This window comes from Psittacula echo (genome assembly GCF_963264785.1).
Source record: "Psittacula echo genome assembly, chromosome: 2".
In the NCBI taxonomy this organism is placed as follows: domain Eukaryota; kingdom Metazoa; phylum Chordata; class Aves; order Psittaciformes; family Psittacidae; genus Psittacula; species Psittacula echo.
This window is the reverse complement of record NC_137737.1, coordinates 118943200-118970787: the sequence shown is the minus strand read 5'-3', so window position 1 is coordinate 118970787 and position 27588 is coordinate 118943200. Positions and strand designations below refer to the sequence as shown.

The 27588-nt window shown below is 40.2% G+C and overlaps 1 protein-coding gene across 1 annotated transcript in view; it reads left to right on the top strand.

The window, feature by feature from the left end:
• Positions 1–9962: 9962 nt before the first annotated feature.
• The window catches only part of PCMTD1 (protein-L-isoaspartate (D-aspartate) O-methyltransferase domain containing 1), a 43802-nt gene continuing 26176 nt past the window's right edge, over positions 9963–27588 (top strand). Inside the window, exon 1 of the mRNA XM_080611319.1 lies at positions 9963–10302. The gene's annotated coding sequence lies outside the window, so the exon portion shown is untranslated. The remainder of the gene's footprint in view (positions 10303–27588) is intronic.

Genomic DNA, 27588 nt, shown 5'->3' with positions numbered 1-27588 from the left:
GTTAGAAGGGACCTCAAGAATCATCTGGTCCAACCTTTCTAGGCAAAACATGACCTAGACTAGATAGTCCAGCACCTTGTCCAGCCAAGTATTAAAAGTGTCCAACACTGGGGAGTTCATCACTTCTCTGGGCTGATTGTTCTCACTGTGAAAAATTTTCTTCTGTGTCCAACTGGAATCTTCCCAGGAGCAACTTGTAGCCTTAGTTGTGTCTGATCTTTTTGTTTTGTGCATCTATTTTTTACATAACTGCATAAATTCACCCTTAATACAGATGTATATGAAGAAACCCCATGAACCCAGTTGTATATCAAATAATTTCATTTGTCATACAAGCTTTAGCTAAGCGCTTATTTACTTGCTGGGTAGTTTCTAGTGGCTTCTACTGCCCTATGGATTTGAAACCATTTGGATACTATTCTATGCATAGGTCCTAACCACTAATTTTGTGTTCATTATGGGTTAAAATTAAAATTAAATTAAATTTTTGTTTTGCCCTATTCTCATTAGCTGCTTTCTGCAGCCTTCTGTAAATTCTCAGGCCCCAGTTTCATATCATGCACTTCTAGTCTCTTTAGCTCTTTGTTTCCTGTCTTGTCATTTTATCCATCATCTTTCTTTCACTCTTCACTTAATCTTCTCCTACCTACCTTTACATGCTCCAAATTCTGAAACCAATGCAATGCTTGCTCCTGCCATATAGTTCACTCATATGCATACTGTTCCCCATAGATGTATTCAATTATATAATTTCAAAGGCAGCATCTTATCTAGCTAATTTCTAATCTAGTCTCATAATTTTTCCCTTTCTCAGCATTGCTTCAAAAGCTGAAGGAATAAACCAGGGGAGAATATTCAGTCCATTTAATTTCTTCTACTAAATACCTAAAGGTGTAGTGTACAACCACAGATGAGGAATTCTGGGAAAGTACTTTAATTAGCTGAGACCAGATCCGTCCCAGAGATCCTGTACATCTCTCTTAACAATCTAGTTGCACATATAATTTACTAAATAATGTGCTTCTCAGACACAGTTACAAAGTTTCACTTTTACTGCCCCAGCCATCTGCACATATATCAAAGACTTAATAATTGTCAACTACACCATCCAAAAAGCAAAAACAAGAAAAAAAGTGTAAAACTCCTGACAAATCTGGAGAAATTTTTTTTTTTGTTTTTTTGTTTTTTGTTGAAAGCATCAAGAGTTTGGAGGAGGCTAAAAGAAAATATGATGTTCTGTTACAAGACCTTTAAAAAGCAACCTGCACGTTGCATATTAAACACAAATCTTTTAATAAGTCTGTTGGATCTAATGTATTATTTCTCTGTTTCTTATAAAAATTATTTAAAATGTAGAATATTATATCCTGTAAACTTAAAAAAATGGCACAATAATTGTAATGACCTCTATAGAAGAAATGACTGCTTCCCTGCTTTTTTGGTAGCCTGTTGGTAAAAGGTAGTTTTATACAGTCCAAAAGAAAATTAAATTAATGTTTATAACACTCAATCCTATTGCTTAAGAGATTTGAATACTCTTAGAAAAAAAAAAATCATATAAAATTAAACTTCGTACTTTGCCAAAATATTAAATGTGTTAGAAATTAAAATAGAGACATTTTGATTTTTGACATATTTACAACATACATAGTTTTTCTCATCTTTCCTACTCATAGACGGAAGCAGCTATAAAAGTGATCAGAGGGATGGAGCACTTCTCCCATGAGAAAAGGCTAAAAGAGTCGGGGTTGTTCAGCCTGGAGAAGAGTCCAGGAAGATCTTATTGCAGCCTTTTAGATCTTAAAAGGGGCCTATAAGAAAGATGGGGAAAGACTTTTTATCAGGGCCTATTGTGATAGGACGAGGGGTAATGTCTTGTAAACTAAAAGAAAGGAGATTCAGGCTCAACATGATGAAAAATTTTTTTACAGTGTGGGTGCTAAAACACCTGAACAGGTTCCGCAGAGAGGTGGTAGATGTGCCATCCCCGAAGACATTTACGGCCAGTTTGGATGTGGTTCTGGGCAACCTGATCTCATTGCAGGGGGGCTGGACTACATGACCTTTGAAAGTCCCTTCTAACCCATACTATTCCATGGTTCCACAATTCTATGTAAGAAAGATACCTAATAGATTGTCCTTCCAAGTGAGTGGTCTTAAAAGCCTCTGAAATTATTGCACATAGGCCAGCTGACTATCAGTAAGAGAACTAATGATAGTGTATTATCAGACCATATACAGAAGAAAGGCTCTACAAGTTAAATGTTAATTCATATAAGTTAAATTGCATATTTTTCCGTATTTGATTAACAAAATCAGACAAAATTACAGGCAAAATCCTGACATTTATCTGTATCAGAACAAAATTTTTGTTATTATTTAAGATACAAAATACAGCAACTTCCTTTAACATGACTCATTCAAGAAAAGGTCATAGACTGTTTGGCTTCAAACTATTAATCATGGTGGCATATGATTTTTCCCAGTTCAAAGGACTATGTTGCTTCTAAAAAAAATAGCATTATAAATTTAGCAAAACATCCTATTGATTTAAGAAAAGGATGACAAAAAGAGTCTGTTGTTGACTCACTGTCAGCTACAGCCAGAGACAAATCAACATATTTCCATGGAGAATGTCTCGTGCTTGCTGTTTACAATCAATGAGTAGGACAGAGGTGATAATATATGACACTTTCTGCTGACATATTCATTTTGTACGCTAATATACCCCTGAGATAAGTTTCAAATGGCTGAAAGCAAAAACACTAAAGGAAGACATTTACTTTCCCATCATGGGTCATGGGGGAAAAAAAAAAAAAGTAATGAAAATGAAAACGAAAACTTTTCGAAAGGGAAGAATTGTGTAATATACCCTATTATTTGTAAAATATCATGACAGATGAAAAGACTTTTTTTATATTTTGATTGTATAACTACATTTTACAGTATATCAACTGTTTTCTAGATGTGATGTGTTTATTATGTCTATGAACAACATTTAGTTATACATTTATCAGTGACTGCAGGCCACTGGAACCCTTCCATTGCTACAATCTCAGGCTTGTTCTTAACACGAAAATCACAAGCAGTAAATTGGAAAAGTAATGTGAAGAAGACCAGACAGCCGATCATGAGAAACACATCCTTAAGACCTGTGTCTATGGCCACAGACTCCATTTATTTCATTTTCCAGTTCATGTCAGTCATTTTCATCTTTAATATTTTTCTCTTCTAGCATGTGTTTTGAATGTTTAAAAATATGAACTGAGCATAGCTTATATTGTGACAGCTAAAATAACACTGCTGTCTCTGTGCCAAGCTTTGTCGGCAGCCAGGAGCGCTCCCAACATGGCTGCTCCAGGAGGCCTTAGAGTGCTAATACTGGCCTAGGAGAGGATTTCACCGCAAGAGAAGAAAAGCCTCCTACACTCTCCTAGCCAGACGCATGAGGCACATCACTTTTGGTAATTATCATGCTATTCTTGCTTACTCAGGGCAACAAAAGAAGCTACTATTGTATTACATTTTGCCTGATAAAGCACGTAAGAGTTGTGATCACTTAAATAGGGCGTAAGAGGTGGAATGCACTGATAGATTACAGGTATTCCAAATATATGTATGTGACTCAAGCCCCAACACATTTTCCTTGGAACTGATTCTGTGTGCTTCACAGGAGCGTGATCATGATCTACACACAGCATGTGTAACACTGCTCAATTGCTTAATGCAATTCATATCTGAAAAGAGTGTATTTCAAAATCTACAGCAAAGAAAATCTCTATTCCTACCTTAGCAAGGTTACAGTACCAACTGCCTTTCTGAAGTGGACAGGAGAGGGACAGTGTGCAGTTCTAAAAGAAAACTGAAGTGGCAAAGAAGTCTTACAGGCCAGTAGCAATATTCTGTGAAGTAACATGGCACATAGACATAGCCTGGAATAAATTATGATTTAGTCCTTTTTGAAGATGTCTTTTTCAATTAACTAGCTCTGGCACTTTTGGGAAACCTTATTCTGATCTAAAGTTTGATAAACATACAACCACTTCTATCTAAGACAGTTATGCTGAATTTGTTTACCCCAATTGCAGATTAACAAGGCCAAAGGTGCAGAGACACTAGAACTTGCATATGTAGATCCTACCGGTCTTATGCATGAAAGCTTTCAAGTCTCACCTGTTAAAACAACACCATATAAATGTGACTAAACTACTTCCAGAGCCAGGTCACACCTGAAAGGAGCACAGCTACATATCTGTGTAGGCAGTTTCAGAAATCCGCATCAACAGCCTCTGAAGCCTGCTTGGTGTTTCTCTACTCTTCAAAGCTGGGGATTACAGTGTGACACACAGCTGTGCAGTCAGACTACCCCATTACATATTCATGTATCTGTGAGTGGGTTGGTGCTCTATGCACAACTGAATGCACTCAGCTTGGGTTTGGCACTCTGAGCTGGGGGCTGATCCAGTTCTCTTCCTTGGAACTTGAACACTACTCACTATAAAGCTTTGGAAATAGCATGGTGGCTGCTGGGATACAGATGAGAGTCACAGATGAGAAGGTACACTCCAGTATCTTGGAACAAAGAATGCAAGATTAAAACATTTTAAAAGTATGATAGGCAGGCCAAACATTCGGAGTAAAAGAAACTGCTTCCCAACAGTTATTTAATTAATTTTCCCTTTGTGTTACTTCTAATTTTCTCAGTAATACAGCATTTTTTGCTCTGAGACAAATGTCAGTGTGTGAAGACCAAGTCTGCAAGACAGAACAAAGCCACAGCAGCACTTCCTCATTTCAGAGCCCTCTATCTGAAACAGGCTACACCAATGACAACGTATGACATAGTGTTAAGTGTGTGTTCACTGTATTCACCTGAATCACAGAATGTTTTGGGTCGGAAGGGAAAGTTTATCCAGTTCCAATCAACCTGCCACAGGCAGGCTCACTGTCCACTATTAAATTAATTGCTCAAAGTCCCATCCAACCTGGCCTTGAACACTGCCAGAAATGGGGCAGCCAGAGCTTCTCTGGACAACATGTTCCAGTGCTCACCACCCTCACAGTAAAAAAATTTCTTCTTATACCTAAATCTGAATCTACCCTCTATTCAGTTTAAAGCCATTACCTCCTGTCCTATCACTACAGGCCCTTGCAAAAAGTCTCTCTCCAGATTTCTTGTAGTCCCCCTTTGGGTGCTGGAAGGCTGCTCTAAGTTCTTTCTACAGCCTTCTCTCCTCCAGGCTGAACAACTCCAGCTCTCCCAGCCTGTCTTCATAGGAGAGGTGCTCCAGCCCTCTAATCATCTTCGTGGCCTCCTCTGAACTTGCTTGAGCAGGTTCATGTCCCTCTTGTGTTGGGGACCCCAGAGCTGAATGCAGTTCTGCAAGTGGGGTCTCACGAGAGCAGAGTAGAGGGAGAGAATCACCTCCCTCAACCTGCTGGCCATGCTCCTTTTAATACAGCCCATTATATGGTTGACTTTCTGGGATTCAAACGCACATTGCTGGATTATGTTTTGCTTCTTGTCAACCAACACCTCCAAGTCCTTCTCCTCTGGGCTGCTCTCAATCCATTCTCCACACACCCTGTGTTTGTGCTTGGGATTCCGCTGACCCATGCGCAGGACCTTGCACACAATTGCCAGAAGCTTTATCTATTGTAGAGAGCAGAGGACAGTATCTGAAAACTGCAACTGCTACTTATATAGCACATTTTTTTGTACTCTACATCTGTAAAACTGACCAGTCAAAGCTTGTCAATAAAGAAAATCCACTAAAAATAAAGGAAAAGAAAGAAGACAATGAAAAGAAAAATGAAGAAGAGACAGAAGAGCTAAATGCATATATTGTACGAAGACAAGAATAATCAGGAAGATATCAGTCTGAGAAGGCATGCAAAACAGACATAGTAAATCAACTAAAAAAAAAGTTATCAAGAAAAATACTTGTTTTGTATATATTTTCTGCAGCATTGGAAAATACTTTAGAAGTTATTCAGTAACACTGAACATAAAGTTGAAACTGACTGAAATCAAGCCAACTGAAATGCAATGATACCTAAATGGTTTTAATTAACTAAACTGAGATATGCAAAAAAATACAAGCAGTGTAAATTACATGTTATTATTTTTATGTTAACAAGATTATATTCAACGCATGCAGTTTGTACCACTCCACTTTTAAGCTAATGCCAATTTCAGGAAGGCCAAAATGCTGTTTTAGTCAAAACCCCAATTTTTTTCTACATAAATAAGAAAATAAATGCACGTAACTACTCAACTTATATGACATCATCTTTATTTGGAAATTGTTGTACATATATAATTTTCTGCTCAATACAATATCAGCTAAGTTTCAGTGCTTAACTTTAATGATCACTAGTAGCAATTTCAAATTTATCTAAAAAATGGCAGCCTTGATTACATGCTTTTCTATTAGGCATCTGAATGCCAAAACCTTCACCAAGAGCACAGAACGAAGACAAATGAGTCTTTCATCTAGAACAGCCTTTCTTTATTTGTATGATCATGAAAAAGAGTATCAGGACAAAGTATTAAAAGAGTAAATAATGCTTAAATCTACATAGGCAGCAAAAAACTCCCAAACTTTCACAGAATAATGAAGTTTTGGGAGCATGCTAGCCTAGGCAATCCATTGTTTTCTGAGAGTGAAACGATGTTCACTGTACTTCAACTAAGTAGTGCTGCACATGGGTTTTGAACTCAAGTATTTTATACAGAGCTGTTATGTAATACTATCCTGGGTTCAGCAGCAGCAGTCAGTTTTTCTCCTTCTAAGTAGCTGGTGCAGTGCTGTGGTTTTGACTTTTGGCCTGGGAATAATACTGATAAAGCTGATGTTTTCAGTTGCTGGTCAGAATGTTTTCCCTGACCAAGGACTTTGTGAGTCTCATGCTCCGCCAGGGAGGAGGAGAAGCCGGGAGGAAGCAGAGACAAGACACCTGACCCAAACTAGCCAAAGAGGTATTCCAGGCTGGAACTCTGCGGGGTGGGGGCGAGATAGCGGTCAGTGAGGTGTTGTATTCTCTTTGCTTGTTATTTCCTTTATCATTATTATTATTGGTGGTAGCAGTAGTGATTTGTGTTATACCTTAGTTACTAAACTGTTCTTATCTCAACCCGTGGGAGTTGCATTCTTTTGATTCTCTTCCCCGTCCCTCCAGAAGCAGAGGGAACAAAGTTGGGGGGGGAAGTAGACCGCGTAGTTCTAATTTACGGCCTGGGCTTAAACCATGACAAATACTTAGGCTGAAATAACATTTTTTAAAGAATATTAACTTACACTAAAAAAAAAAAAAAGGGTTACCCACATTATGCATATCTCTAAAATACTGTGACAGCAAATACCTTTCACATCAAGAGGCAGAATTTGCATACTGCAACAGAAAACATGAATTTTACTTCTAGTTTGACAAGGGACAACACAAGTTAAGAGATTTGGAGAACCATACATGCTTGAGTAGAATTTTTTATTAGACTTGAATGCTGAATCTTCTTTTCAGCTCTGACAGAAGGCAGCAGAATGATCTTCCTAACTGGATGGCCACGTCCACTGTAAATGGAAAAAAAATTGTACCAGTTCAAGCATTACACAGTAATATACAGGGAAAAAAAGCTATCTGAAAAAATCTCTTAAAATTAAAAGAGCAAAATATGGTCATAATCAATATTCACTCGGGACAGGAGTTAAGTGCACTTTGACAAGTAATGAGTGTGTGTTGGTCATGCACAAGATCTAGGATGTGATGAAAAAGAGAGGGAATGAAACCCAGGAAACCCTCATACATACAATAGGCAGGGAATTATACACACTTATTACATCTCTAAGAATTCTTAATAGGAAAAACTATTCAATACTCAAATCCAGCAAAAATAATTTAAGTTTACTATCTGAGGGCAAGGCATATTTTAACATAAAAATGAAATTTGTTTCTCCTGCCCTCCATTTCTCTCATGGAAGGAGGCATCAGTTACAGAAGTAACAGCATGGCAACTTGTAGGACTATGTTAATCCTTCAGTCCAGCTAAAAAAAGACAGAATTGTCAGACACTGCCTAGCAGAAATTCTCCCCCTTATGTTGCAAATTAGCTCCACCTCAGTTGTTGCCATCTATAACCAGTGTGCCACAGGTACTAATTCCGCCCCACAACAGAGTAATACTTATTCCTGGCCTCTTACCAGCTACATTTATGCATACCTCATTTCTCAGGGATTTCACTTAGAAATCCTGTTCCACCAGTACTCAAACTTCGGCTAGAGCTCAAAACTTTATGCCTCTCAGCTGCATTTCGTAAAACTCTCAATGCTTAAATCAGTATAGATAAATTATCATTGTAAATGTCACCAAGTTACTTAGATTGCTGTTTTTATTATAAAATCCACTCTAGATCTTCAGGCTTTTGTATCCAGTATCCTGAAATCTATAAACACTGCACCTTTTGCCTGATCATTTGATGAATATGAATTTACTGCTCCACAAATGTAAATATAATCCATTTTCTGATACTGATTTCTGGTGTTTCTCATTCCCTTCCTCAATGGAAAGCTGATTAGCCACACTGCTGCAAGTTGTGACACATGTGTACTTTTAAATCTTCAACCACCAGAAGCAGCTTACTTTCCCTACTGACTCCCCAAAACTCATGTCATTCTTCCAGTCCCCTTTCACACTAAAAATGAGATGATGACTTCAGAAACCTCACTTCAGAGCTCAGAATGACGCAATACTTTTGATAACCTGGCCTTCACCTACCTGCACAGAGGCTCCAGGGTAGCTCGAACTCTGCTTACTCCTGTTTATTACTTTCCACAGTACTTCCCCCTTTCCAAAATTCCTTTGAGCTTTCCCTGGGATCTCTCTTCCTCCTTGTAGTTTTTCAAACTACCTCATCTTTTAAAGCATGGGCAACACTCAAGCCTCAAGGCCTTTCTCGAGGGAGCGGCAGTGCCACCCCCATTGTGAGAGGCCTTATAGAAGTGGCACCTGAAGAGATGCTGGCCTCCCCCTTGCCTCTGCTTGTTGGAAGAAGGCAAAAATGCCATAACATGAGGAGGCAAGGTGAAAGCACAGCCATTTAATAGAATCATAGAATCAACCAGGTTGGAAAAGACCTTTAAGATCATCAAGTCCAATCTTTACCCCAGTCTGCCAAGTTCACCACTAAACCACACTACGTGTCAGTAAGAGCCTCATTTACATGTTTCCTGAACACTTCCAAGGATGGCAATTCCATCACTTCCCTGGAAGCCTGTTCCAATGCCTGACTACCCTTCTGGTGAAGAAATTTTTCCTAACAACCAATCTAAACCTCCCCTGGCACAGCTTGAGGCCGTTTCCCCTGGTCCTATCATTTGTGACTTGGGTGAAAAGTCCAGCCACCTCCTCTCCCCATCCTCCTTTCAGGTAGTTGGAGAGAGTGATAATGTCCCCCCTGAGCCTTCTCTTCTCCAGAGTAAACAACCCTTACTTCCCTCAGCCGCTCCTCATCACATTTGTGCTGTAAGTCCTTCACCAGCTTCGCTGCCCTTCTCTGGATCCGCGGCATTAACTCTTTATCTCTCTTGTAGTGAGGGGCCGAGAAGCGAACTCAGTATTCGAGCTGCGCCCCCCCTAGCGCCGAGTACACGGGAATGATCACTTCCCTCACTCTACCGGACACCAGGCACCTTAAGCGTTTTCTAACAACCGGGCCCAAGCGTCCTTCTCCGCCTCCTGCGGCGCTCCTGCTCCATTCCCCGCGGCCTTCCCCGACCCCCATCGACGCAAATCCTCCCTCAGCTGCCCTCAGGAGCACCGCTGGCCGCGGCGACATGAGCGGCCCGCCCCGTGGGAGGGGCGAACCTGTGGCAGGGCACTACTGCTAGCGCAAGGATCCCTGCGTCCCTAGGCGACTGCTGACGAACACCGTGAGCACCGCCTCCTCATTGGGTCTCGGGCTCACAACGCGCAGCCAACCACGTCTGGACGCGGAGCGACTCACCTCTCCCTCCTCCCCCTTTCAAGCCGCCCTGTGGCGCGGAGGGGTACCAGCCGTTCGAAGCAGTATCACGTGACCTTGTGTTTACATCCTCTCAGCTGTTGGGGCACCTCCTCTCTCTCACCGTCTCTCGCACCGACACCAACGGTCCGCGGGCCCCTCCTCTAGGCCGGGATAACGCTGAGGGCACGCAGCCCTCCTCTCCCTCGGGGATCATCTGCTCTGCCGCTCCCGTCTGCATTTCCCTACAGGGCGGGTCTCGTTGCTGCTACCCCGCGTAGGGTCCGGGATCCGCTGCAGAACGGGTGAGTGTCCCGCGGGAGGGAGGAGGAAAGGGAGGGAAGGGAGGCGCAGAACTACGCTCCCCGCCTGGGTGGTGTGGCGCTGGGGGGAGCAGCCGTGACGGTGAGTTGCGGCTGTGGGATGATGTGGGGAGCGCGGGCGACTGACCCCTACCCACCCCTTCCCCCCTACCGATCGCTCCAGTTGCCATTGTCCGGTTGGCCCCGCACGCAGGCGCGCGCTGAAGGCGCGGGGGGTGGAGAGGGGGAGGGAAGGGAAGGTTGTTTTCATGCAGCCGGGACAGGGCGAAGGGTTGCTGTCGCTCGCCTCTGCGGGGTGGGGAGGGAGAGCGGGCGGGCGCCCTTGGCAGCCCGCGCCTCCTCCTTTACCCGGCTCCCCCCTCCACCCCCCGCATCCTTTTGCCGCCTGAGTAAAAAAATAGTCTCTGGACCAAAAGGGATTGGGAGAAGAGATGGTTGATGTAGTTGTCGAGGTCCGGGGCAGGTGTGAGGGGACGGGGGGAAGGCTTCAGCCTTGAGATCTGGAGGGAGGAGTGGGAGGGTGTCGAGTTAAGATGTAAGGTGGAGGCAGCGGTCGGCCCCCGCTGCGGCTGTGAGTCCTGTCCGCCTCCCCCTTCCTGACGGCTGGGGGTTTGCCTTTGAGGAAATGCACTGAGAAACGGATTTTTTCCCGAATCTTAGTAACCTCAGGGCCTGGTCGGAGCTGCATCTTTCAGGCCGAGGCGTTTTGGAGGAGGCAAGAGGGGTGTGAGGCGACGTGTTGTTTTGATTTGTTTCAGGAAAACCCTGAAGGCTAAGGAAGGGTATTTCGGGAGAGGAGGTGGTGTGGCAGCAGCTAGGGGAAAATACGTTGTTTACATAAGCGAAGTGTGTGAGGTGCAGGGTAAGTTTGCTCTTCGCCCCGCACGCAGCGGTGGGCGATGCTGGCTGCTGCTGCTGCAGGGAAGGAGAAGGCTGCCCCCTGCCCCCCGCTTTGCCATAAACGCACGTTTTGTCTCTGTTTACATTGTGGTCTCGTGTTTTGGCTGGGAGCAGCGTAAGGGGAGGAGCAGGAACTCGCTGCGGGGCAGCTACCTCCTCCCTTCTGTTTTCTTTGTTGTTATCTTTTCGGGGGAGGCGTCCTGGGGTCACGTCTGCCTGTAGCTGAGCTGCGGACTGCGGTTAATGTGATTCCTCGTTGGCCCGAGATCTCGGGTCGCCTCCTTCTGTGCATGTGTAGGCCTTGTCTCTCCCCCGTCGTTCCCCTCCTCCCCCGCTTCGGCAGTTGTCAGCTGCTCCGAGTGGAGTTGAAGGAACGGGAAGGGCGGAGGGGAAGGAATCTTGGCATTTGTTTGATACGCAGGCAGCAGCCTAGGCCTGCTTTGTGCAGCTCTGTCGTCTTTGACAGCAAAAGGGAAAAAGAAAAACCTTCTGTGGTGGAAGGGTGCGTATGTGTGTGAGTGTGATCAGTTTTCCTGGTGGAAGACGAAGGAAAACATCTTTAGGGTCTGCAGGAGAGACGAGCTGGAAGTACTAAACTGCTGCAATGTGCAGCGAATGCTTGTGTCCTTGCGGTACTTACCAGTGCCCACGTAGCTACTGTTGTCCTAGTGGGTGGGTATTTTTTTATTCCTGTCAAGTAAAAGTCAGGCATAGTTGAGCTGCAGACTTTAGCAAGGAAGTAAGCTTTCTTCTGAAAGTGAGGAGTAGGCTGAGGCACACACAAAAAAGACACACAGGTAAGGCTAGTCAAGTACTTAAGGGAATTAAGGAAAACCCACCCCGTCTTGGCCATATGCCCTCTGTATTATGGAGAATGCTTTTAAGATTAAAAAAATGATCCTTAAAGTTAGTAAACGGTGAGAATGAGAATGCCTTTGTGACCATAATTCCTTATTCTTGCAAATGAATCATGGAACACTTTTTTTTTTTCCCTTCTTCCTCGCCCCACATGGTGCTTACTTTACTCTGTGCAGACCCCTTCTGGAAGGAGTTAAGCTTGGATAAATGGAGCTGTCTGCTGCAGAACTCCTGCCTGATTTGTTGGGAAAGTTTGAAGAGTACTGTGGATGTGTAGGTGGACAAATGCATAAGAAGAATCTGTACTTTAACTGACTCTGGATGAAGAGATATAATATAGGAATGTAAGAAGTATGTGAGTGAGGTCAGAGTCACAATGCGGCCTTTGGAGATGGACACTTAGCCAGATGTTGTTATAACAGTCACTGTGCCTCAGAAATGCAAGGAAAAACAATTGGATGTTGTTGGGAGGACCACACTGAGGAGAATGTCATGCAATCATAGAAATGGAAGAGTTTATAATGCTGGACAGCCCTGAATGGCCAAATGTTATCACAGGGTCTGTGCAGGATTAAGTTTCTTCCTTGCATAATCTCCAGTCTTCAGAATTCTCGTAAAAAATCGTTCTGCCTCTCCTAATTTGCATTTTATTGGTGTTTTCTTCATCCAGTCATAGAGTTTGTGCTATGACTTGCTTTAGATAGTCTATCAGCCAGTTTCAATTTTACAGTACTCTTATTTATAAATCTATGAAGTCTTGCCATTTTTATGGTCCTAATCTTGGCAGATGGGTGATTTTTATTGCTTAGTCTTCTGTTTGACTGTCAGTGACCACTCTAAGCTGAAATAGCTCCTTTTGAAGAGGACCAGAGTGCCAGCCATCTATTCTAGTTTTCCATGCCTGTGCTGAACCATACCAGAGCAGTCGCTTGGCTGTGTTTCTGTAAGCTTGAAATGCGGTTGCTTTGAGATGGTGTGTATTCTGAAGCTGCAGGTAGGTTTAGGCATGATGCCAGTGCAGGTGGAAGTTCCTAAAGAGAATATTTGTCTATGACTTACTTATTTTTAGGCAACTTGAAGAAGAAACAGTAACACAGGGATCAAATTTGAAGTTCTGCTGCAAGACGTGATGAGTAATACAGTTTCGCTTGTTTGTTTTTTCCCCAAAGATATTCCTAAAACTCAGTAACAGGGAAGATGATTTTTCTGTGCAGTGTTCCAGAAAGGTTTATGCCAGGATTTTTAAGTGTACCCCCAACTGAATACGTTAAAAGCAATTCTGAAAAAGGCATTATGGGAATACTCATCTCAGTCTTCAGTGCAGGGTGAGAAACACCTGAGAATCCAGTAATTGTTTTGGGATGAGAAGTGTCTTTACACATAGCTATTGTTTCCATTTTCTGCTTTGTTCCCATATTCAGCAAGAGTGTCATAGAGATTGCTAACCTGAAAGTGATGCTCTGTAACTGATCATTAACTCTCTGTGTAAGAAAAGTGCCTTGAAGTCTACAACACTTGACACTCCTGAATGCAAAAATCATTGAATATTATCTCATTTATTACAATAATCAGGTGTGTGATTTGCCTAAGGCACTCCAAGAGTCTTCTGGTAGGGTCAGAGGTTGATGTGTATGCTTCTTCTCCAGGCAATGAGTGTGGGGTTTTTGGTTGGAGAATTCTTTTAGTGTGTCTGCTTTGCAGATTGTTTTTGGGGATTCTTAAAACTGTTCCACTTCTTTCTTTTATGAAGTTCTAGGGATTAAAGTAGTTTATATTAAATATTATGGGTATAATTACATTAAAACATCAGGAAGTAACTACTGTGCTTCAGTTCCTTTGGGACTTATTTGTGTGTGCTGGGGATTAATGAGAGCCTTCAGATCTGCTTAATGCAAACTCTTAAAGCAGTTGCTGCTGCTGTATTGTTTCAAGAAAATCAGGCTGGACATACGGGCCTTGAAGAAAGGATACCATTTGTAGCAGCTTAGGATGCTGAATACACTTCTTGTGCAGGGCTGAAAGATTAGTTGGCTGCTGTTCAGAACAGTAGTGTTCTCTGTCCTTTTTCATCCAGTTATATCATGCCAACTTCATGTTCCAGAGTTAGTGTTGCTACTGCAGAGTTGACAGTGATGTTAACTAATCACAAGACGCTTGAAATTCTGATGAATGTATGTGTGTGGATTCCTGTTAAATGTACTTCTGATAAGCTTATTGGAAATGTTGAAAATACAAAGTAGAGTAAAAGTAAACTGAAGGCTAAGACATCTTTAAAAATGGCAGTTAGTCCTAAGAAACTTAGAACTGAAAGCAAAAAGTATTGGAAGCTGTATGTGGAGAGAAACGACAGTGTTGGTCACTTTTGCATTGTGACTGTAATTGGTATGTAACTTTTTTCTTGACAAGCTTCATCAGTCCTTTAAGTTGGAGCACAGAAATATAAGTTGTCCTTCATTGTAATGAAAAATCATGGGTTTAGAAGTTGTTGCAGAGTAGTTCTAAAGAAAAAGGGAAATTAAAAAAAAAGAAAAAACAACAACCCCCCAAACTCCACACTCCTAAAATAGTTTAGGTATGACATCAGGAGTCACCATGGTAACTCTCAGGCTACAGATTCTGGTGTACTCTCATGTAGGGGAGTTTTAGAGTGGGGAAGTGACTGTGGAGCAGGGGTAAACTTTGCTGGTTGGAGGGCTGTCCTGCAGCAAGAGTCTTGGAGCTCACTGCTTAAAAGAAGGATTTAATGATGGCTTATTCTGGAGTTCTGGCTTTGTTTTGTATTATATTTAGTGAAGAAAGGATGTAAAGTTTGTTAAAAGTACAGAATATTGAGTTCTGTGAGTTGCAGAATTGGAGGCTTAAGGGTATTGTGAGTGTTGTTAAAAGTGATGAGATAAATTCTAAGCCTCAATATTCTGCAAGTATTGCATTTCACTCCAGATTGTCTCAAAGTAGTATTTGCGAAGCATACAGTTGCTAAACAAATGCTGAATTTAGATCTGCAGTGTTTCTAGGAAGCAAAAGATAAAAAATGGAATTAATGTTTAAAATCTTGTTTGAGGAGACAATCTGGAACTTGCCTAAACCCCTTAGAATTAGGTTTAAAAAGTTACAGGCATAGAGCAAGTGGCTTGATAGTGGTGTGGGATGTCTTTAATCTTGTGTGAAGGACATTCATACAAAGGTGCTATGGGGCATCTGAGTTGTGAGCATGGAGCTGTTAGATACAAGATGAGAATTTACTGGAGACCTGCATTCTCCCAAAATGGAAAAAAAGATAGTAGGCAGGATAAATCTTAAGTGGAGGTAGCTGAGCAGTAAAAGAAGGGACAGCCTTTGTCTTTGTTGCTAATGCGCAACTTTGCTGGAGATTGTAGTGTTTATATGCCCACATGCGCAAAGCATACCTGGACAACCAACCTGTTATGTGGCAATGTAGTGACTGAACAAGATCTGTCCTGAGAGTTTTTACAACCTGGTGATGACAGACTCTGCATTCAGTTCAGGTTACAAGTCAATCTCCTACGTTTGGTCTCTTTCCTGAGTCTTTTGACCAACAATACCTTAATTTTTATCTGCTTGCTTTTCGAGTCCCAGCTGTTGGCATTCCTTTCAAAGAACGCATCCCACAGCTTCTGTGTGGTTTAAATCGCACAACAGCAGCAGTTCTTCTTGCTTATTTGCAGGGAAGCAAGGACAGGATGTGGACAGAAGAGTTTTATGGTGTGTTACTTGACACTAATTGTTACCATATCATAGGCCAAGTAGCCTATAGTTAGCATGAGCACCTAAAATAGCACTAGAGGTCTGTATTCAAGCACCTGAGTCACATTGCAAGTACCAAAGGCTTGCTGTTATTACTACAAAAACTTTGTTGCATGATTTCTAAATAGATAGTGCTTATTAAAGCTGTCAGTAATCATGATTATTTCTTCCTTTAAAAGAAAAAAACAAAACCAAAAAAACCCTCAAACAAACCAATTGGCTTCTTAAAGTCTTAAATGATAGGCACATATTTTTAATTAAGCAATCTTGAAAACTGTTTTCAGGACGCATAGCTGCATCTTTATGACACTTCAGAATGTTCCCCGAGGAGGCATCTCACTTTTACTGGGAAGATTTTTTTAGTTAACATCTAAAAAAGTTTTTATAGATTTAATGGCAGGAGAGTCAAATCAGAGTTCTTGCACAATGGTAGTTTAGAGATGTAGTGAAAGGAAGTATGCAGCAATACAGTAAGCATAAAATACATGTACTCCTGAATATAATTGTTCAATGTATGTGTACTGGTACTATCCTTCAGGCAAATCAAATGCTATTTACCATCAGTTCCTGTTGTCTTCAGGAGTGAAAGGGAACAAAATTTCAAAGGAAACACTTTGGAGATGATGTGTCTGAATTATTTGTTTACATTAAAAAAAAAAAAAAAAAAAAAAAAAAAAAGACAAAAAGCTGCTTCTCCAAAAAGAGATACCTGCATCAATGTATGGCTTCCATAAGTGAAACGGGTAAAGTCATTGAAATTGTTTATGGTAACAGTCAGCTTGTGTATCACATTCAGCAACTGATACGCCTGTGGTGTCCCTGGCCCAAATGAAATGCATAATTCCTATAAATTTTAATGTTGAAAACATTGAAAGAGGAATTGGGACCATGTGGTTGGGAGAAAATTAGAAGGGGTTACTATTCTGAGAATTTGTTAGTGTTATTTCTGTAGCAAATGTTTTCAGGGGTATTCAGGAATTACCACGTGGTTTTTTTTTACAAATACGTGAAAGAAAAAGCCAAATGGTACTCCTCAGCCCAGTCAGGATCACTGTGCTTTGTAACAATCTATGTATTGAAGTTAAAAAAAAGAGTTGGAACCAGTATCCTGGTAATCATAATTTCAACACAATTGTTTTTGCTTGATAGGTATCACTAAAAAGTATGCAAGTTAGCATTGCTGTAAGAATGAACTCTTGAAGTTCACTAAGTGAGGTTCTCAATTTCAGCATATAAAGCAAAAGGTTAGTATTCCTGCAGTACTAATAATTTCAAGCAATTGGTAATCAAAGAAGCCTAGAACCATGGAATGATTTGGGTTGGAAGGGACCTTAAAGCTCATCTAGTTCCAACCCCGCTGCTGTGGGCAGGGATACTGTCCACTAGACCAGGTTGCTCAAAGCCCCATCCAGCCTGGCCTTGAACACTTCCAAGGATGGCGCTGAATGCACTGAGTATTTCTACTAGGACATCAGTTTGCCATTAAAAGGGTTTCATTTCCATCTGAAAATGTTTACTCTTTTGTTCATGTTGGAATCTGTCAGGTGGAATTTTGCTGGATCTTCTGCTGGAGCATGTGACCCTTCTGTTTATTTGCAAAACTCTCCCCTTTACCCTTTTGAGAATGAACTGTGGTTTTGTTTCCATCCAGTGTAGTTGCCTGCTGTCCAGTTTATTAAGCTTTGCTATGTTCTTCCTTAAAGAAACTCTAAAGTTGATATTACTGCAGTGATGAGGTCAGTGAAACTGGAAGGACACAGGAAAAAAATGAGTTGCCGAGTTTCTTTATAACTCCTGTTGAGCTGTCAGTTGCAACATTATAAATTGCATAGGCCTTAGTCTCTGCTTATTTACTTCATTTAATTATGCATTCATTATGACTAAGACTCATTACTGCTGAGTTTCATGAGATTCTGTGGTAATGTCTGGAGTAATCCAGTTGTGCAAAAAAACTTAGTGTAGGATTTGATTTACCAATTCTGGGATGCTCTGGATAAGCTGGAGTTTTTCATTATATAAGTACAGTAGGTTACGTGACTGTAGCAGCCTCTTGTGTTATATCTGTAAACTACGCTTCTCTCAGGTGAAAACTGTCTGCTTTGTATGACTGGAAAAACTTGGTAAGGTAGGATTATGGGAATGAAGATACACTTACACTATGCATCTGCACAGCTGCTACCTAAGCAATAATAAAAGTTGCTCAGCTTCCATTTCTTGGTGAAGTATTTGCATGAATATTTTGAAATGGTCAATGAAGCTTTCCTGGATGTTTCAAATACCTTCCACAATATATCTGCTATTGTTTGTACTGTAAGTATATTATAACTTTGTAATAATATAATATAATAATATACTATAATAATATAATAATACACTATAATAATATAATAATATACTGTAAGTATATTATAACTGCAAAGTATATTATAACTTTGGAGCTGTATTTGCAGTAGTGCTTGATTCATACCTGGAGACAAAAACAATGGTGCAGAGGCATTTTCAAGTTAAAAATCATAGAATCATATAATCATAGAATAGTGTGAGAAAAATAGAAATAGAATAGAAAATGTGCTTACGTATTTGGATTTTGCTTTTAAAGGCGGCCATAAAGGGGTTTTTGTCAAGTATTTCTAGTTCCTAGTTTAGGCATGCATGGCCCCAAGTCCAGTCAGTCATGAGGCTATGCACCTAGCCTCACTAGCACAGAAACACATGTATTCAGCATGTACGTATATAAAAACATAGTTGGCCACCACATTAAAACAGAAAACACTAATGCAAGCACAGCCAATGCAAATGTCCTTACCCTGTTGCCATTTCTGTATGGTAAAGCTGAATGTCTACTAGTGGCAAAAAGATGCATATATATAGTATGGATCTTTCAGCTACTGAGTTTAGACATTCTTTCTGCCCCAGAACTAGCCCTTGGCTTCCTTTATCCCCCCATTGCCTCGTGCACATGCTTGCATACACTCACACTCAGCCACTAATCCCAAACACCACAGATTCTGCAGGAGCTCACTTGGAGACACCTTTTCTTTCAGCAGCCAGCTCCTCCAGTTAGCACACTTGGACAGTCTGCCCTGTTCCTGATTCCCAGGCCACACTGTTGGTTTGCTTGCTAGTCAAGTGTAGTACTTTGTGATCACATCCTGACCTGCAAAAGCTCACCTGCGTTGTTGTTTGTACTCAGGCCTCTCTGATCCATGAGCTACTTGCCTTACTTGTAGATGCGCATGTACACGGAAGAGAGCCCCAGGGAAAGAGTAATGGAAGGAGACTAGTGTACAGACAGGACAGACAGCAGTGATTTGGAGAGCACAGCTAGGCATGTGTACTGACCTACAACCTGTTCACAGGTGGTCTGTACTTCTTATCCCCATTGTCTGATTTCCTGTGCTTGCTCCTCTCCAAGTCATTTTGATTCCTCCCTTTCCTCACCTTTGGTTTCTCCCCTGAGCATCCTATAACAAGATTTGTGCAATCCTCACATGCTTTTCCCCTGCGCACTGTGATAAATCTGGTAGCCCTGTAAGCAGTCTCAATCTGAAAAGTATCCTAGAGAAGCCCAGTGGTGGTGGGGATACAGGAAGAGCCCATGGTTCCCCTGTGATCCTCCTCGGAGCAGCTGGTAAGGGTGTTTTGATGGTTTCCCCCCAGGCGCAAGTGTGACTCTCCATGCCTTTGTGTGCAGAACAGCTTTTTATTGCATAATCTAATAGGGTTAACTTTGATAGCAAATAAGCTGTTTAATCATTTGCAAGGCCAGTTGAAAATGCATGGTAGAAGTTACTGGCTGGCCACAGAAATGTGAATTAAAGTGATACTATTAGAAACTCAATATTTTTGAAATGTTACTTCAAAGTAATGTATTTTAATAGCAGCAAGAACTGGGAGAATGCTAGAATGATTGCATGAGTCTTTCTGGAACAGGCTTTGATAACAGGCTTTGGTAAGAGTGTTAATACTAAACCTTCTTGCAATTGTATAGAGACTCCTTTGGTAGATTTTAGAAGTCGATTTAGCTCATACTTGTACGTTGAAACATACTTGAACATATGTTCATCTGTACGTTGAAAGTTTTGATAAACCCTCACTTCCCTTTGATAAGAATCATGAAGGGTTAGTTAATTTCTGATACAGAAAGTAAGCATTGGACATCTTAAGAAATACGGCTTTATGGACAAGATCACATCGCTTTAGGGCATGCTGTTTATGGATTTATAGTATGTCTGGAAAATGAGGCAGATTTAATGAGCCTTCAAGTGTGAGGTACTTGGCGATATGCAGGATTTGGGGATTAAAAAAAAAAGTTCAAGTAGATACTCGTTGTTTTCTTTGACAAGATAAAAGTAACTGTTAGTGTGCAAGTGTTTTGGTAAAGAAATTATGTTTGAAAGAAATGGTGAATCCAGCATGATGCTTCTGGAGAGCTGCATCAGTGATATAATTTTGTCATGGTTTTGAGGGAGAGATGCTGGCCTACGCATTCTTCTCTCTTGAGGATCATAGGCCCAAGTAATAAAATAACTTCTCAAAAACATGCTGTTGTGTTGCACTGTACTATTTTAAGAAACTAGTAAGCAGGTTCAAGAGTTGATTTTTTTTTTTTTTTTTTTTTTTTTAATTTTGTAAGGGAATGCATAATAAGTAAAAGTTGAGATTCTCAGGCTGAAAGTAAATATTTTGATAATACAATATTAAAAGTTGTTTATTGTGTTTATTGCATGCTATTTTGATGTTTTTAAATATCTCTCTAAAGATCATAAAATCCAAAGGTTTCACAGCACTGGGAACTTGATAAAGTTGGTTGATACTTTTGTTTATTTGGCCCTGGTGTGTTTTTGGTTTTTTTTTTGGTTTTTTGTTTGTTTTTTTTTTTTTTTTTTTTTTTTGTGTGGTTTTTTTTGTGTTTGTGTTTGGGGTTTTTTTTGGGTGGGTTTTTTTTTTTTTTTGGTAAAGACTGCAGTAAACGCATAACTCAGAGATGAGGTTTCAAGTGTCAGGAATGTAAGTATCTTCTATTTTTACACTTGGCCTCATTTCTATTTTCTTTTGCTAAAGGCAACAGGCATATGTTGTTTTGTTGCTGCTGGAAGTGAGTTATTTAAATAACTTGAAATGTTTGTGTGCAGTAAGCCTTTGAACTTTGGCACTGGTTGAAATAGTCAATATTTTGTCATGGGCCACATGTTCCCTACAGAAAATTATATGAAACGTGATTGGATCTGCTTAAGAACTGTAGCTGCAGAAACTACATTTGTGGTAAAGGTTAGGCAAGTATGCTTCAGTTCTTGTACTAAACTTGCTTTGTATTTCATTATTAAAGAGCATTGTCCCTCCCCGGATGTTACTGGTTTCTCTCTGAAGGTGATAAAGTGAAGGAGTATCATATTTTACTGTGGTTTGTTACCTTCTGGTCATCACAAACGAAATTATTAAGCCTTTCCTGAAGAAGAAACAGGTTTTGTTTCAAAAATACTGAATACTTGGCTTGTTCTTTATGTCAAGGTGGTCTTTAGTTTGCTGATGATTAGCATAATGTTAAAATTTGCAGAAATATTTGTTACTTGAATGCCTTTTGCGTTTTCAGACTAAACACATTAGGTATTTTAAGGTTTGGTTGGTTTTTGTTGTTTTTGTTTTTGTTTTTTTTTTTTGAGCGTTTCTACAGCTCTTCCAGTGCTTAACATATGACTGTAATGGCTTATATAAACCTGCTTGAAATGAGTATTCTGTTAAATACTCTTGTACAAAGCTGTGTATTGTGGCAATGAGTTTTGCAGTCTGGTCACTCTTTAGCTCACTAATTCCTGTGAAATATGTGCACAGACAGCAGTTTCTTTTCTGAAAAAAACAGGTGCACAGTACAAACTTGGTGAATATCAGACATCTGTATCTATTAAGCATCACTGATTCATACCTGTCTTATGAAGTCCTGATACTTTAAGCTTGACAGAGAAGAAGCTATTACTACCTTTTAACTGCACTTTTTCTCTGTGTCTCTATAGAGAAGCTTCTCATCATTCGCCTTTCTCTCAGCCAGTCTGTGATAAAGGTGTACTCTGACTAGTTTATACTGGACAGACTTAAAATAGTTGTAGCCTGGGAATAGACAGAGCTCTAGGCACACCTCTGAGGAGCCAAGACCTTTAAAATGTGTGCTCTAAGAGGACTGCCAGGTTCTTTCACGGACACTGCTGTTAGAGGAAGGATAGGGGATCTTCTGTTATGTTGGACATTGGCTAAAGCTGACATCGTTTGCTTAGGAGATCTTTTAGTGGAACTTCGACAGGTTACTAAGCCACTTTGGGCTCCCCTGAGATGAGACCATTTTATGCAGTGTCTTACAAGTAAAGCACAGCCAAATGTTTTCGACTGGTGTGGGTAGAAAAACAGTATTAATTAAAATCTGTAGTTGATGGGATACTATAAGGTACACAGTTCACTAAGAAAGGTATTCATACAGCCTCTTGAGATGTAATCACTAATTTGCATATAGCTGGCCTCTAATGATAAGCAAGAGACTGGAAACTATTGTTACAGTCTGTCACTGAAAAAAACCATGCTATGCAGCTTTGCTCAAGTACTACTTGCAGGAGCTAATTCCAAAACTCAAGCTGCATCATACACTGCAATAGACACTGTCAGTCAGATATTCAGACTTTTGTTAGCAGTTAACACTGCTCTCTGAAATTCTTAAAATAATCCGTGTTTTTGTGTTTGTTGGTTTTGTTTTTTAAGTCTTACAGACAGTGTCACTAGACTAACACATAAGTTTTAGTTGTTTTTCTGATGATACTAGCTAACTGTATCTTGCTGCTTTGGAAAATGATTTTCAGAGCACATAAAAGGCTATTATCAGCATTTCCATTTATTTGCTTCAGACTATGAGGAAGAGCTGGTTCTAGGGACTGAGGAGGAGGTGGTTATTAATATTGTCCATCAGTAATGGATAAACTTTATGCCTGACAGACTAAAGTCTGCACATGTTAATAATGTCAGGTATTTAAAATCTCATGAGACTTTAGCAAAGGTGGGCTAATCAGAGTATTCTGGAGCTGTCTATCAGCTCATCAGCCTCTCATCCATGGAGGCTTTTTCATTTTACAGATATGAGCATTTCTTAACAAATGTGCTAAGGCAGATACTGGCTGAATTAAAACTCACTGTGAAATCAGATACTAGCAAATCAAGAAGACAGTGTTTCTTTGCTTGTTCCCAATGTAAAGCTTTTTGTAACAAGAATGACTAGATTCATAGTATTTGTACCTGTGAAAATCCCAAAGTTCTAATATATTTGAGGAGAGAAGGGGAATGGTTTTGTTCAGAAGACCAACAGGTACTCTTCACTGTCAATTCATGAGTCAGTAAACTGGGGCAGTGGGACAGCTTTCCTGTCTCTCAGCATGGAGTTTTTGCAGGATATGATTAAGAAGGGTCAGTTAGTGGCCCAGAGGGCATTCTAGGATGTGAACACTGAAGCTGAGTCTGTTGTGATTATAGAGGCAGCTGTTGGAGAATCATAAGCACAGCTTTAAATAGACAGAGACGGCAGCTGACAACTTGCTCTCTGGGAGAATAGGGCTGCTTGAGTATACCTTTAAATTTCAGAAACTATCCTGTACTCTAGGTTTCACCCCAGTATGGCAAGCTATGCTTCTAGTTATCTCAGGTGGAAATGGTGAGCTCTTTTTTTTCCTTTGTGTGGAAGCAGGCATTTGGAACACATTTATGTGGTGTCACAGATGGGAAACTTTGAAGAAGAAACTGCTTCTGAAGCCTGGGAAGCTCAGCTTTGCAAACATGTTTTGATTGCTCAGATCCAAAGCAGTAAGGAGGACTAAGTCAAGATGTGATATTAAGCTATGCATTAGAAGGGGGTATGTAGGATTCCTTGCTTTGTAATAAAAGGTGATGAATTTTAAACCTGAAAACAGGTTTAGCGTTACACCCTTTTATAACAACCAAGGTCAAGGTCATTTGATCACACAATTTGTGCTGATGTGCTTGTTGCTGTTTGTGACTCCGCTATTTGTGGAGTGCTGTAAGCTTCAGTGTATCTTCTGAAAGTAATGTAGTACTATGTGTGCTATTTGGTGTGTTCAGGTGAGTGGATGTGGAGGAAGAGTGAGATCAAGCACACACCTGGAATCTTGTATAAACAGCTGTTGAAGGCCTAAACAGGAGGATCAGGGCTTGGGCTTACATCAGACTTGACAAACATTTTCTGCCCAAGTAGGTCAATGCATTTCAGGTTAAGTCAGTAGTTGTATCTGTTTACATTTGTTTGGCTTAACGTTAATCCTGTGGTCTGTTCCTTGTTCCATTGCTATATTACAAAGAACCTTGAAGTATGCTTTGTGGAGTGCGTTACATCAGAGAGCTGGCTGCACTTGTTTTTTGTACTTGTTTCTGTTTAACTTGAAGAGCTTTTTGAAGTGATCTGCCGAGCAGTAGGCTAGAAGTGAATGTTTTTGAGTGAGATGAGTATAGACTTCAAAAACATGCATTTCCAATAGTTTTCCTTAATGCACCAAGTAGTACGTTACTATATCCTGAAAACAACAGTTTTCCTTTTTTTTTCTGAACTGTTTGGAGTGACAAAACAGATAGCTGTGAAAGAGAAGGCAGTTCAAGTAGTATCTAATTCCAAAGCACTTAGACTTTTTATTGTCTTCAGTAGCAGTTCAGCGGTGAGGCATATGTATAAAAGTTTAAAAAATGTTTGAAAATGCTTCGTGCTGAAATACCTCTGTGTCCCACAGCATTCTGATTTTTGTAGTCACCTACTACAGTTACTCCAACACACACTTAAGATCTTGGTTTTCTCCAGCCTTTGCCTGGTGAAGTTAATGTTACCATTTCTTTTTTACTTTCAGATAGTAATCAATCATTCTGTTTATTCAGGAGGTCCTGCTGAAATCTTACACTTGGCTGTTTCACTTGGAGTTGAATTTCTTCTTGGTGTGGCACTGTTACAGTACTTGGGAGGAAAGGGGAAGCTAAAGTAAAATTTGAGTCCTTTTGTTGTAGGAATTGGTGGATGGGACAAGGACAGGTAAAACGTGATCTTGAGTTCATTACAGCTGCAGGAGTGGCACAAATTGAGTCTGAACAGAAGGAGGTCTAACACTTGGTTGGTGGCCTGGAAAATTTAAACCTTTCCTGATCAGCGTGATGTTGCTGACTTTTACTATGAGTAAACTGAAACTGTTAAATGAACTAAAGTGTTTCAGACCCTTGTGTGCATTTGTGGTTAATTCCATCCTATTGCCAGTCACAGAATATTCCTTTTGGAGGAAACTTAACAACTGACTCCTATGTCTATATTAATGCATAGCTCAGTGATGTATTGTTGTCTCTTCTCCTTCCTGGGTTAAAGGGGAAGGTTCACCAAGCAATTTTGTATGTCATCTAAGTTTTAAAATAACGTATTGCAGTCTTGATTCAGTGTGGTGTGCTCCACGCTGGTACCTTAGTGAAAATGGTTCTGAGGAGAAGACTGGAAATATGTCTGATCCCATTTATTATATTTTTTCTTCTGTTTTTAATCCTTTGAAGCAACATAAAAGGCAAGTTAGTAGTCTCAAGTAACTTGTATTTTTAAGGATTCATCTGTGTGGAGTCAGGATGTATCAGTATCGCAAGATACTGTATTTGTAAGGTACTTGACATTGTGTGGATTTAGCAGAGGCAAGGTCTTGTCTGTCAGATTAATTGGATACCTTGCTAGTATGGTATTTAATCTGTATTTAACAGAGTGCACAAGTCTTTAGTGACCTAAAGAATTAACTTGAAGAGCAAATGTAGTTGTAAAAATTCTGAAACATGCAAAACTTGTGTTCCTTTGAGAGCTGGCAAAAAAACACTTGGCAAACCTTGTATCTGGTTACTGACTTCTTGGGCTTTTGTGTGGCTTGTGAAATAGATTCACATAGCTAAAGAACACCTGTTTGATTAAAGTGACAGTACTAAAAATAAATCAGAAATTATGATAAGTAATTAAAATTGGTTACAAGTTAGGTCAGCAACAGGTCAGAGTTGTGATACACTCCTGTGGATTTTTGCAGGAATTGGAAAGTGTGACATTTAATTTTGATTGTGAACATAAACTGCAAGATAAAGTGTTTCAACTTGTAAAAAAATCATGAATAGCATGAACAGAGTTTTTAAATCGTAGTTCGTTTTAATCAGTGAATGAACTTTTTTATTCAAAACTAGATTGAAATTTTAATTCCTAACCTATACATTTTTGTTGGCTTCTTTATTCCAGAGATTCCTGAGGCTAAAGTAGTTGCTGTATTTTGTTATGCGCTCTTCCTTTCTTCTGAAATTTATATAGCTTTTGGTGTAGTATGCATCAGAGTGCTGCTTGTGCTCTTTGTGAATTGCATTTTAGGTATCGGTAAACTTCGCGGGATGCCCTCTGTGAGCTTTGTAGCTGTGTAGAAGTTTTATCTTAGTATGTTCTGCTCTATTTTGGTCCTGGCTCAGCTATCACAAGAAAAGCTTTGATTAACTTGTCCTTTTTCTCTGGCTGTGCTAAAATAGCTTGTGAGGTGGTTTCTTATGTGTGTTTAAAACAGTGGAAAATATATCTGACTTCACACATCTGTTGTGTATGTTAGAAACAGTTATCTTACTTTCATAAGGTAAAAGTTTAGAAACATAAAAGCATTGAACGGAAGTAAAATATAAAAAAATACTTATGTGCAGCACAAGAGGTCGCTTTTCATGAAAAGCTGTTTCTTTAACTTCCTAGGATGTTTTGTTTTTAACACCACCTTCCACCTGAGTAGCATTTTTGCTGTATCACATAGCTGTAGAGTCCAGAGTAGAGCACCACGGTTTATTAGTGAAAGCAAGCCAAAAGCAAGATACCTAAAAAGCAAGCAGTATCACTGCCTACATAATGTCACCTTTTCCAGCTAGGAGCAGTGTATCCAGAGTAAGACCCAAACTTCAACTACTCTTCCAACTAGCCACTGTTCTGCTGTGTAAGCATCGTGTTCTTGAGAGGAGGCTCTTGTTTTCTCACCAATGTTCCACAGTGTCATGCTACAAACTAGATGTTTTCTGTTCTTGCCTGTGAGATTCTGGGTGATAACCATTAAAGAGGTTGAAATGCTCGGTGAGTGTCATCAGCAGAGAATCTTGTGATACCACAAAAACTTTAGCTGACAGATAATACCAAGAATTTAAAATTACAAAATATCTGAAGAAGTTAATTCTGTTTTAGTGTAGTGGCTATATTCAAATTAGTAAATGTTATTTATGGGAAAGAAATTTTATATGAGGCTACTAAAGACATTATTTGACGGAAACGATAAAGTTTTAGGTTGGAAGAACAGCCTTTTCACTTCTGAGGGGTTTGTGTCTGTCTGCTCACCAGCTGAGTGTAGATTGTTGGTGAAGTTCTCCATCTGCTGGTGTGTGGTGGTGAATGCATTCTGCAGGTGGGGCTGGAGAAGTATTCCTGTTTTTCAAAAGTAGCTGCAGCATTAGTCTCAAAGTATTCAGTTCTTGCATTTACTTTTTCAGTTAAAATTTTTTCCAAACATTTCTCAAGACAATAATGAACCTTTTTAGTGTGATTCTGTTGCAAAATCTCTTGCTTTAGTCACTGTAGGGCTTGCTATCTATCACTTGGTTCAGTAGTTGATTGAGCTTTTAGGTGTGATGCAAGTGCAGACAAGCAGGGCTAGAATATATTTGTAAATTGTTTATTTATTTATTTGTTTG